Source organism: Oryza glaberrima, chromosome 12 (genome assembly GCF_000147395.1).
Source record: "Oryza glaberrima chromosome 12, OglaRS2, whole genome shotgun sequence".
Lineage (NCBI taxonomy): Eukaryota > Viridiplantae > Streptophyta > Magnoliopsida > Poales > Poaceae > Oryza > Oryza glaberrima.
This window is the reverse complement of record NC_068337.1, coordinates 10,453,690-10,464,684: the sequence shown is the minus strand read 5'-3', so window position 1 is coordinate 10,464,684 and position 10,995 is coordinate 10,453,690. Positions and strand designations below refer to the sequence as shown.

The window sequence follows — 10,995 nt, the reverse complement described above, 5'->3', positions numbered from 1 at the left end:
TAAATAAAAATCTGTTGAAAAAAGAGAAAAAAAATCGAAGGCAAATATAATTTGACATGAGGGAAGCAAACTGTGCAAGTAATAAAAGGTGTACAAATGAGAAAAGTGGGAGTCGAACCCGGGTGGCCGAAATGAAAACTTTCATACCTCACCAAGTGGACAGACTACTACATGTGGGAAGTGATTACATGGAAAGTACATATACCGTATCAAACGTGATTTTGGAGTAGATAAAAAAATGCCCGATCGGGCTGTTAACCGGATTAAATCCGGATTTAGCGAAGCGCGTGGTAATGACGGACGAAAAAAACACCCGGAATATATATATATATATATATATATATATATATATAGTTGGACCCATCCAATTCTACTGGTGAAATCAGGTCAGATGTAATCCGAACCGTCCACCCATCTCCACCGCACGATTTCACCCTCTCCACGCGTGAAGACCGAGCGAAGATTACGCCTCATCAGTCATCACCCTCTCAATGCGCGACTCACTCCTCGCGTTGTCGTCCCCTTCCGCCGCCGGCGCGCACTGAACGAGAGGCGAGGTCTTCCCACCGCTGGAGCTTCCCCATCCACCGCGGCCGGCCGCAGGTCCCCATCCGTCGCCCGGAGCCGACGTCGTCCCCAACCGCCGCCGCCGGAGACAAGGTCTTCCCGATGCGCCGCCGCCGCCGCAGTCCACCGCTGCCCATGAGGTCGTTCCCTTCCGCCGCCGTCACCGCGCACTGAACCGGAGGCGAGGTCTTCCCCAGCCCCTGTCTTCATCGTGCGCATCCTTGCCGTGCGCCATGTTTAGTTGTCTTCACCCTCGACGCCTCGGAGCCGGACGCCCGCTGCCCACCACCACACCACCGGACAACCTCTATCCCTGCCGCCCTCCTCTCCATCGTGTGCTTGCCTTCTTTAGCCCGAGGAGAGAGGATTCCTACCACGTCTTTCTGTTGTGCCAGTATCCTCATCGATGAATGATTTTACCACAGCAGCAAAGCGGTTGCCATCTGCTGGTATTATCCCAGGTTTGCTTTTCCGTCTCCTCTCCTTCTCAATTCCTTTATGTGCCCTTGTTCAGATTGCATTTACTTTCTCTTTCTCCTTTCTGCTATCAAATAGGATCAATGAATTGTTCCGTGAATGCTAATTATATTATGAGAATTTTTCCCCGGCAAAAAAAAACAAATGAAATCTGTAGTAATATGCTATATATTAATCTTGAATTTGTGAGAATGTCAACATTCAACCTTTCGACTATGACCCTATGTCACACTGATTCATTGTCATATCTGTTGATTTCCAAATTTGCTTAATCGATACATGTTAAAATGCAATTCCAATATATATGAAAAATAACAAAATTGATAAAATGTTTGATTATGCTCTGGAAATTATACAAAATGAAAAGCTCAATCTATATGTAAATCATTGATTCTGGGTACTTATTAAACTACAAAAGGCATTGCCCCAGATCCCAACTTTCATAACTTTATTAGTTTGTCATTTTTGTTTTTGATCCTTGCACATGATGACAGTACCTCTGAGGTATTGTTTCACTTTCACCCTAAATTTACATGAAAAATCCTAAATGCAATTTGTTTTACCTATGTAAATGATGCAAGATGCAAGTGTAGGAGCTGAAAATTTCTCTTTCAGGGACCAAGAAGAATACAAACTTAACAGTTAGGTATAATCATAAGATTATATATTGTGTTTCATTTTGTTATCATTAAACTGATCCACATGATGTTCAAGTGATTACACAAGTGCATAGATTGTTTTAAAAGTTGGGTTCGATAGATATGTAGAATTCCATGCCGCCATCAGTGATACCTCGCAAGCAAGCCACAATGTCTGCACCTAGGCCTTCAGCGGCTCCAGCTACTGCGTGCTGCAGATGGTACCCTTCCATTACGGTGAGGGGGTCTTCTAGATTAGCTATCACGGTTTTTTTTTTCATGTTTGTGCATGATTGGAGTATCTCTTTTTTTTCGGCTGTACTGAAATTTGGTTTGTGATTAACCTGTGAAAGTATCTGTTTGCACTGCTCGATATCCTTTATTTTGAAAGCGACATCCCGAGGAGGAAGGCTCTTGTGCTAAAGAAAATCTTTAGTTCCTCTCCTTCCAAATTTTTCGGTTCTTCTTTTTGTTTTGATTAATGAAACCAGAAATTCTTGAACTGAAGGAAAAACAGGTAGCTCTACTGTGTTTATGGTCTTTCCTGTTGAAGTAGGAATTCATAGGTGTGTGGCAATGCTCAGCGATTGCACAAGGTTGATTCTCCACTTCTCTGCATCAGATCGGATATATTTCAATTGGTTCGATTTTGATCTATACTGACTCCCTTTTAGCTAAAACCCTGATTACTGATAATATATATGTTCTACTCAGTGAAGGGGATGCAATTAGACTTGGAAATGGAGTTAGAAGGCTTAAAGGTTGCTAATGTGATCTGCATGATATTATCTCATGAAAACCAAACATTGTTTTGCCCCTTTTATATATTTTGCCCTTAGGATTGAATCAATATTTCAGAATGGACGAAGGCATATATCCTCTTCAAAGAATGAGGTCTCAAGGGATTTGGTTGTCAATGTAAAATCACAGATGAAACAATCTTTGTTGGTAAGTAAATGCACTTTTTGCTGCATTGACTGGGATAATCTCGATGAACAATGATGTTGTTTGCTACTTTGATTTTAATGTAGATCACTGAATTGCCATTCTACTATATATGAAGCAATATTTTTAATGTGTAAAATACCCTAGGTCATGTGCATGTTTTTTTCCTAAGTTCATGAATAAAATCTCACTTCTATATGTTAGGGTGGCTACTAGATCCAATCCTTTGGTTTTGTGTTTCTTATACACCCAATGATATTTTTTATTTTTTTTAGGCTTGGGTACATGTACATGTTTAATTTTTCTTAATGTCAATTAGATATCATTTGCCAATTAAAATTCATGTAGAAATACACCTACCTGAACCAACATATTCAATCTTCCAATGCATGTTACTTCACAATTTTCAGAGCTAGGAATCTTTTAGAGCTGGACAAATCCATTTACATTGAGTGTTTATTATAAAAGAAATATATTTTCAATCACTAAGATAATGATAAAATTCTATTATGTGTTTGCCGATAAGCCCAGGTGGCTGCCCGGGGTTGCCAAGCGGTGTCTCCACCTCTGACTCCATTCATGTAATCATGTTCATGGTCTGCTCCATTGAGTTTATTTTTACTGGATGCACATCCTTCCATTAGTAGTTCTTGCAAGAAACTGAAATAAGTAACAGTCGTATAGCATTATGCTGCTAGTATCTTTAGTAAAGAATGTATTGTCATTTGCTTACCTCTTTTGTGTTTTCTTCTTCTGATGCTTAGAGACACAAAAACAAGCGTGTACAAACGATGGAAAGAGAATAAACTGTAATTAGTGATCAAGATTGCACCACTCATCTTTTGCCACAAACACTGCAAGAGAGATTGATTTACATATAGTGAATGAATCAATTCTACAGTCTTGAAGATTTAGCTCTAGGTTTTCTTTAGATGGAATGTGCCTCAGATTTAGATTTATGTACATTTTAAGTTGCCAAAATAAACAACTAAATGAATCTTTACGCAACCACGCCAAAGGATTCACCTAGATGCTTCAGTCAACATACTATGACAAGCAGAACAACGTTTATTCTTATCTTTTTTATATAGTAATATGCCCTTGCTATATAAAAATAAAAGCAGAACTACAATGTCTTAAAAGAAAAAAAAACCATGTTTTTTAGCCTTGGTCTATTGTCAATCATTTGAATATGCTTTGCTTATAAATAGATGATTCATATTCATACAATATTTGCTAATACGTGCATTGCACGTGCACGATTATTAGAACTTATTAGCCGTACCAATATTTTGGTAGTTTAGATAGTACATGTGCTTGTTTGGATTGTGACCAATTTATTGGTAATGTCCATGTTAGATTTAGCATCAATCTAGAGCAACTTCACTATAATTCATATGTTGACTTTATATTGGTAGCAAACCAAATATAATCTTGTCCTACAAAGTAATTGGTAGTACCAAAATTTATCTAAGTTTTAGCACTACCAAAAAATTGGCATGGTAGCAATCCAAATAGGCCCCTAGTTACTTAAAAAATTCATTTTAGAGTAAAATACACTAGCGTTGCTTAAACTTGTAACGAGGTCTCACTTAGGTCCACGAACTTACAAAACGCGCATTGAAATATCTAAACTTGGTTTAATATATCATCCCGGTCCAAAACCTTGTTTGATCGTGGTCTTGCTTACGTGGCATGCCGCGTGGATGATGACATGAATTTTTTTTTCTCCCTTCTTCCTTTTTTTTTTGTGGGTAGATAAGGAGAACCCACAAAACGACGGAACACGTCCATATTCACATAGTGAAACACGATCAGACTATCTTAGGCGGAAGGATGAGCATGAACGCTGAATTGATGCAGAAGCTTTAGAATGCCAGGTAAATCCTCTGGGACTCCAGACATGTCATGAACATCCAGAGTGTCATTGTGGTGACCGTTGTCAGGTCATAAGGTATGTAAGGCAATGAACTTGAGGACAAAGATGCTTCGTGTGTCCTAACATTGTCGATGACGATTTCATCATAAGTATCAATTCTTTCGGTACCACCAATCACTACTATCATGCACTTACCCGTCCCTATAAAATTGTACCAATAGGAGGATGTAAGGAATTGTCAATTCATACAATGGATCGATACGGTTAGAGTTACTTCCAATGGTCAAACCATAACGCAACATGAGACGACCACTGTTGGTAATTCTTACGGTTACAGATAAAATCCGCAAGCGCACGGATATACCGATGTAGCACTTCTCCTACGGAGTATTCCAAAGGGTATCGAATCCAAGAGAACGTGTGTGGTCAGATCTTCCTCCGGTTCATCTAAGGACACCAAGCTAAAGATAGGCCAGGATAGAGAGGATATACTGGTGAGAAACAGTGTCTAGGGAAAGCTTAAGTTTATTCCTAATGCAATACTTCAGGCACTGGCAACCCGCTCTTCCCAAATGTCGCTCTACTACATACCCGGATAGGGAGGACTTAAGTGATCTCGAGGGCTGTCACCACCTCTACACCTACCTCAAACGTATTGTGGGATACGCAACAATTATTGGATAAAAATTACCTAAACACCATGTCTAAGCAATTAATATCTACTTCAGTGTTTATAACTCACTAAAGCAATCACTATATTTTAGTTGATTATAGTGAACAATAATCCCGTATGCTATTTAGGAACTAACCAAGAAATAATTCTCACAAGATAAATCTAAATTACTCAGGAAGAATATTATATTAAAATCAGAGTAATAAATAGAATAAAAGAAATGAGAGAAGATTACCGACAACTCCGGAATTCTTCCGACTTCTTCTACTCTACTCTCTTCCTATTCTAGTATACAATATAGTACAATGGAGCCTCTTATAATTCAGCTCAAGCTTGGAAGTGTGTGTGAAAGTGAAGGAGTGAAGCTCCTTTTATAGGGCAGTTATGACGGTTGTGAGAAGGGGAAATGTCCGAACTGCCCCGCAACCGTCATGAGGAGAGCATCTGGAGCGTCCACGCCAAACCCTAGGATCAACGGTGATCAGAGGAGTTTGGCCGAACCAGGGAGTTTAGCCGAACCAGATCAACGGTGATCAGAGGAGCGAACCTGGGCTGGGCCATCCGGGGCTGGCCTTCGGCTTGTCGACTCCCCTGACTCTCCATTTCTCGGAGTTTTGGGGTGAGTCTTTGATATTTTGATGAAGTTTACAACCCATCCTCGTATGGATACATGTTTCTTTTCACTTCTAGATTTCCTCCCAACTTCGGGGTTTAACACCTGCATACAAATATACACTAACACTTGTGAAATATGTGAGATTAAACACCTATCTCTATGTTGGATGTTTTATTATCTGGTAGATGTTGGTGGTATAGAATCGACATTTAATAGCCGCCAACAACCACACATTTCATTTAGGCTTGGATAGAGTACGAACATCGGGTACAAATTGCAAGCTTAGACTGCAGGAACAATCCATTAGATTTACCTAAATGGTATGAGTATCCAAAGTGTGGTTGTAGAGATCGCTGCTAGGTGGCTACCGCCTTTGATATTGTGGATCCACAAAGTGAATCCGCACCTCCTTGTATTGCCCTGAGCAATAAATATAGTTGTCATGGCGAAAAGATAATTGATTTTGAAATAGAAGTAGAGTACCAACGATTGAAGGAGAATGAAAATGCAATATGGACTGACGAACGATGGCGAGGACCTTCTTTTGCGGAGGCGATTGTGAGGCAGCCTAATGGCGATCTGGCCTCCATGGGGGATCTCTCCTTCGCGGACAAGTGGGATTTCTCACTGGGATTGGATTTTGCCTCCCAGATTTGGTCTCGTCTCCGATCACCGGTTAATTCTCCCCGCTCTCCCTCATCCGCTTTCCATTTGGTGGTTTGTTTTTCACATTTCTCCTTCCACCTTTCTGTGGATTCTATGGCTATTGCCCTCAATTGCTGTCTTCGGGGAAATCCCAATGATTTTCGGGTTCGACATCTCCAAAATTCCTGTTATAGTTTTTGGTGTCAGATAGGAAGGTAGGTCTCTGGATGTACTCCTTGAAATCTTTCCAAAATAAGTTCTTCAAGCTTCATTTTCACTTATGGAGGAATGGAGGTCCTGATTGGTACCGTGAGTACACACTATGGGTTCTTGAAGAGGAAAATTCTTGGACTAAAGTTGGTAGAAAATCAAAACTCATCTCAAATGGTGTCATTCGACCTGGGGTCTCGTTTGCTAATGTGTTTTCCTCTGAACCTACTCGGTCTAGAGCAGCTGTACTGATTAAAAAAGTTTTTGACACCATCAAGGATTCCATTCTTGATCCTAATCGGCCTTCCGTTCTTCCTGTGAGGAAATTAGTTTTTGACTGTCTGGATTTTCCTAGACGAAATGTTGTTCAAGTTTCTGGCAGTAATTTGCTTCACGATGGATCTTCGTCCAAGGCGGGATCTTTGGGCTCTTTCAAATGTTCAAAGTGTCTTGCTACCGGTCATTCTAGGTCTGATTGTCGCTTCCGTGTTTGTTTCAAAGCCTGCTTTGCTTATGGGCATAAGGCCCGTTACTGTTTGGCCCAGAGTAAGAAGAAGGCCTTGACGAAGTAGATAGTTAAGGGGAGCACCGGGAATATCGGCACTAAACAAGTCACTTCCGTCGTTTCATCTCCTGCTCCATCTCTACCACAAGCAAAGCGACCTCTCCTCATCCAATCTGCAAAACCCACTTCGCCGAAGGGCCGCATTGATCAGAGTTCCGCTCCCATGGCAGATGTGCAGTTCAACCTGGCACGCTTTACTCCTCCAGGTCTGCATCTCCAGGAAGGTAGCCCTTTCCGTCTGCCTAGAGCGGACTTGTCGGTCGAACCCCCTACTAGGCGACATGAATGCTATAAGCTAGCAGAGGTTGAGCCAGCGATTCATGAGGATATTTTCGATGTCCATAGGATTCAGATTAGAAATCATCTTTAGAATGAGTTGGGCATTGTTGTTGGTCATTGTTCTCCCCATCTGTTGGCAGTGGGCTTGTTTGCAGTTCGTTCTCCTCTGGTTAGGGATACCTTGGTCGAGGCTTTTGGTTTCCAATACAGTAAGTTCCACACTGTTCACTTCCGCCATCATGATAGGGGTTCTAACTGGCGGGCGGCTCATACAAACCGAAGAGGTTGGGTGATGTTTTTGGGTTATCCGCTTGATTTCCGTAATCAGCATTACATCAATAAAGAGGTGAGCCTTTTTGGTCGATTGGTGGATTGGCAGGAGAGGGATCCCATTCCAGGTAGGGTTATGCTCAGAGCTGTGTTTGATGACATTGACGCAGTACCGAGAGTATTTTTGCTCAAGGAGTTGCCCCTGAGAGGTGGCCTAGGACAGTCATGGACCTTTGGGGTCTTTGTTCTCAACACTGAATTTGCTGACATTCATCTTGGTGATGAAGACCTCCCTCCTTTGATGGTTCACCTTCAAGAACCTACGCAACAGCATAACGATCACATGGATGTGCAGCCAGATGCTCCACCACAACATGATCAGCCCTGGGGGAATTGGGATCAGCAAGGGGAGAATAACCCTGAAAATACTGGAAACTCAGGAATAAGTGCTGGCCCCAACCAAAATTTGGCCATGTCTATTTTGGAGAATGAAGCTTCCCCTGTGTTCTTTGTGCTAGATTCTGTTCAGGGCAAAATCCAAGAAGTAGTCCTTAGGAATCAGGTTCTAAGGCAACTGTCAAATTGAATTCAGGGGCCTCCAACTATTCTGTTGGTTCATGCCCCTTTCATTAGCTTGGTGCTCCCAAGAAGAAATGTTGCTTTTGATTCTTTGCCGCTAGTTTATCACTCTTCACAGTTGCCCCTGGTGGTCGTTCAACCTTTGGGCCATGATGAGGATATGGACCATGACATGGGCTCTCCCCTGGGCCATGATGAGATCTTTGATGTTCAACCCTTGGCAATTTCAGAGCCACTGGACCAGGCCCAGCCCAAGAGCCCACCAAGAATCGGACCAGTGCCTCTCCTGTTAGAACCCCCAAGAGCATCAGTTAAGAAGAGAGATGGCAAGACTGTCATGTTTGATCCTGACAGGAGGCAGAGTTCTCGGTTGAGATCTTCAAGTCAAGAGCTCACTCAACCTGACCCTAGAATGGGCATAGGGAAGCCGAGGGGAAAGTCTGCCAAAAAACTGAAAGAGCTGGTAGGTATCTCAAACATTTTAACTGGCAATAGTTCTTTATCGGCTTCTGATTTTCATTCTGATTTAGATGAAGAATGTTTCTCTACATCTGATTCCTCTCCTTCTGACTGTTCAATATCTTTACTCGTGTCATTAGTACCATTTCCCTAGATCAAGTAGTCTGGTACTCACGATTACATTGCTGAAATATCAAGTGTGCATACAAAGATTGTTTAGCGCGAATTATTACATCATAGGCCCGCAGGCATAGTCTAGAACATAGGACCGAACGGTCCGGAATACATTCAAAAGCAGAAATAGATAAGGCAGCGGAATTTAGGCAGCGGCCACACCATTGCCACAAGCAATGACCGTAACTAAGACCTACGGAGCGTTGTCATCCTCCACATCCTCCTGAAGATAAGCATAGGGATCCTCCTCGACTTCATTGCCATCCACTGATTAAATTTTGTAACAGCAAGAGTGAGTACCAACCGTACCCAGTAAGCCACCACAACAACAATGCATATGATAGAGGTATTCAAAGTATGGCTATTGGTTTATTTGCGTAAAGCTAGTTTCTCAATCCTTTTCACAAGCCTAAGACCTAGCATTGACTAGTCAAGTTTTAATTCCAGTATTTATTACACAGCAACGGTTCTGTTCACCATCCATTGTCTTCCGAAAGATGGCTTCCCGCTACTGGCCGTCATGGTTTTCTGGGTTTTATCCCTTCTCGCCTCTCGAGAAGTTGTTCCACCAGTATAAAATCATCATGCATCATCTCACCCAATCAGTTTAAGAATTTAGAGTCTAGCCAAGTGTAGTACATGTCCCGGTGCTCAATAATCGCGAGCACGGCTATTCGAATAGATTTGGTTTACTCACACTAAGTGGATGTACACTTTATCCATACTTCGTGACTTGCCCAACACATGAGCCGAAGTCCCAACGAATGAGACGCGTCATGGCAAAGCATTTCAATAACCTCACTTTGGCAGTACCCACTCCATGAACTTTAGTCCTTATTCACTCTAGGCGTCCAAAGTTTCTAGCAGTGAGAGGAGTTCTGGCGCTCCCGAGGGGGAAGGACTCACACATTCATTAAGTTATAGTTAAGTTTAGATTTGCACATGGCAGTCCTACCGATGGCGACACCACTGTAGGCCCCCGCCCCTCGTGGTCCTACCAATGGCTGCCCCACCGTAGGCCCCTGCCTCCTATACACATCAAGAAGTATTTGTACAGTATCCCTATTTTGTGCCTCTTTAATAGATAGACCATGGTGAAAATCTGTAGACAAGATTGACCCATTCAATGGTGAAACGAAAAATTGGATGGTCAAATGCACGAGGTTATTGTTTTCTTGCACTTCTGACAAAAGCTATGTGCCTAATGTTCTATTTTGGCTTGTAAATTTGACTGTTCTATATCGATCTTTAGGTTGTGATACACCGTCCACATGCTGCAGTAATAAAGCAAATGGTGCTACTCAAGTTCGTTTATGGTCGATCAGTTTGTAAGCACATTTTCTGCTAATCCAAGCTTGATGGCTTTTGCAAAACTGTGCTACAATCATGGAAGACAGGCAAGTGTATCTCAAGGTTGTTTTCTTTGTTTAATTTTTTCCTTCATATATGCAGCGTGGAGGATTGCCTATCCATCAGTACTAAGCACTAGGTACTGTATGACACGTCATTTTTAAATTATCAACTTCTAAACGCAGGCGCAAGGAGAGTTCTGCTCGCCAGGAGAGATTGCCCTTTAGACATTTCGACCCTACCACCGTTTCATAGGCCAATTCGGACACATTTACGGATTATGAAGGCCCAAATTTTTGCCTGGTTATAACTGAATACACATTATTTAGAAGGAGAAGGGCAATTTCAGCCATAAATTGGGGAAGGCCAATTGGTATCTTCCTAATTTTGGTCCATCTTATCTTGTCATGGGCTACTGAGATACGTTATAAAAGGATCGGATTCGAGAATTTCAAGCATTGCACGTGGGCTGAATTCAATTCACCGTGGTCTATTAGGCCAATATTACATCGCCAGCGTGCCTATTTTGGTCCATGTAAAATCCAGGCTTACTCAAGCATCGTGTCACTAGTGGACCTCACGTTTACGGCCTATTTAAAATTGCTATATATAGGCCGCATCTTAGCCCATATAGTAATATTTACGGTGAGCTAAATAAAAATGTTTACG

The 10,995-nt window shown here is 41.9% G+C and overlaps 1 long non-coding RNA gene and 1 pseudogene across 2 annotated transcripts; both read left to right on the top strand.

Moving 5' to 3' along the window:
• Positions 1-453: 453 nt before the first annotated feature.
• Positions 454-6,481, top strand: LOC127757814 (uncharacterized). 2 transcript variants are annotated; one of them, XR_008013540.1, is made up of 5 exons: positions 454-1,690; positions 1,804-2,278; positions 2,397-2,443; positions 2,541-2,630; positions 3,159-6,481. It is a non-coding gene; the product is annotated as an uncharacterized LOC127757814 (long non-coding RNA). The 2 variants fall into 2 exon arrangements; XR_008013539.1 differs by having other exon boundaries at positions 454-2,278.
• Positions 6,482-6,820: 339 nt separating this feature from the next.
• On the top strand, positions 6,821-10,745 carry LOC127756266 (uncharacterized; annotated as a pseudogene).
• The last annotated feature ends 250 nt before the right edge of the window (positions 10,746-10,995 follow it).